The sequence below is a fragment of the Bison bison genome, unplaced genomic scaffold (genome assembly GCF_000754665.1).
Source record: "Bison bison bison isolate TAMUID 2011002044 unplaced genomic scaffold, Bison_UMD1.0 scf7180017864484, whole genome shotgun sequence".
NCBI classification, from domain to species: domain Eukaryota; kingdom Metazoa; phylum Chordata; class Mammalia; order Artiodactyla; family Bovidae; genus Bison; species Bison bison.
In genome coordinates this window covers 2,114,261-2,116,320 of record NW_011495044.1, presented here as the reverse complement: position 1 = coordinate 2,116,320, position 2,060 = coordinate 2,114,261, and positions in this window count along the sequence as shown.

Here is a 2,060-nt window from a genome sequence, read left to right as displayed (position 1 = left end):
TATTCCAATGGAAAGTATAAAAATTACAAACCAGCAAAACTCAGATGTATTTTTAACCTTTTGATTTTTTTTTTCATTTTCAAATGCACAGAGAAGAACAGAGTGAACCCCTAAGTACCACTGGCATTTACCAGTCTTATTTTATAATCCCCTGCCTCTGACTTTTCTATTCCTAGAGTTTTTTAAAGAAAACCCAACCATTACATTGTTTCAGTGTGCACTTCTGACAGACAAGGCTTAAAAATGATAACCAGTGTCATTATCACATAAAATGAATAATATATAACACAAAGTTAACCATAATTCCTTGACATCATCTAATACTCAGTTCCTATCTATACTCTCAGATGCAGGCAATAGATGAGATCTGGTCAGATACTCCAGCACCTGGTTCACACCCCTTAGCTGAACATCTGTTACCATGGTACTCACGATTTCCTTCGAGGCTGAGGGTACAGATATATCCCTCCCCAAACCATCTTTTATGGCCTGCCAATTTCATTCTTAGCTTCTCTGATGGCTCAGACGGTCAAGAATCTGCCTGCCATGCAGGAGACCTGGGTTTGATCCCTGAGTCAGGAAGATCCCCTGGAAAAGGGAATGGCAACCCACTCCAGTAATTCTTGGCTGGAGAACTCTATGGACGGAAGAACCTGGAGGGCTTCAGTCCATGGGGTTGCAAAGAGTCAGAAACAACTGAGCAACTAACACTTAATTTCATCCTTGAAAGAACTCCGCTAGTAAAATAATAACAGCAACCTACCTGGGTCTCCTCTCAGTCCTCTAGCCTTGCGGCTGGGATAGGAAACAGGAGGCCTGGACAGTGGACACTGTCACAGGTTGGCAGACTGTGATGTGAAGGTGACTGTGATGTAAACATTTGAAAGAGAAGAGGCCTGGGGGGATCAGGCTTCCCACGCTCTTCTAGCTGCTAACTCCGAACTCTTCCCAGGCATCCACCCATTGCCAGGACCCACTGGGTTGTGAGCGGTCGTCTGACTCTCCACCTGTCCAGTCTTTGGCTCTGGGCACAAAAGACTTCCCTTTACAAAGGATCACACTGAATTTTGCTCCTGCCGGCTGTAGGGCCACCGGCTGGCCTGGTGCTTGTCTCCCTCACAGCCCATCCCTGAAGCAGCCAGCACACTCTATCCCAACATTTTCCTACCAAGTCCCAAGCCTCTGGTGGTCCCTGAACCACAAGAGATAACACATGGCTGTGTGTGACAGAAGTCACACTCAAAACCGTTTCAGTGGAAAGGGTTTTATTTATTCACTGGGAGGGTGTGGTGTTCTCACGGAACGGCCTGGTCTCAGGAAAGGCAGAGGGAGAGGGGCTTCCTGGTCTCAGGAAAGGCAGAGGGAGAGGGGCTTCCTTTCGTCTTTCTCGCCTCTTGTTTTACCTGCCTTTCGAGACTGCCTCAGAGGGGCAAGAAATGTGGCTGTCACAGCCCCGAGCTTCACAGAAGCTCTGAGGCCTCACAGAAGTGCCCTCAGTGTGCTGACCTTTGGTGCCCAGGTCCGCCACATGGCCACCTCAAGTCCATTAGGTTGGGATGCCTAGAGGCGGCGGGGAGGGCTGGACATCAGCTCCCCAGGTGACTTGAATGTGCGAGCAGAGCCAAGAACCCCTACGTTACAGTGTCAGGCACTCAGAGACACTCTGCCATAGCTCTCGTTCACCTCTCACCTCGTTCGAGAGGCAGGGCTCTAGTGAACCCATTTAGGCGCAGCCACCCACCCCTTCTAGCCCCTCAGGCGCACCCCTGTAGGCGCAGCTGCTGCCACGCCTGGCCACCCGTGGACAATCCCACAGCAGCTCTGCCGTCTGCTTCTCCCCTCCCTTCTGCTGGAGCCCGATGGTCATCTCGTCTGACTTCACCTCTCAGGGGCATGTCAGGGGGAGACGGTTGAGCTGTGTCCTTGGGATCTTGACTGGGTAGGAGGTGTCACTGGACGGGTGTGGAGAAAGCCAGAAGAGAACTGGCTAAGGAGGGCAGGAGAAGGCAAGGGACAGTTCTTTCCGAGAGCTGTGGTCAGCTCCTTCTGGTTGGGAGAGA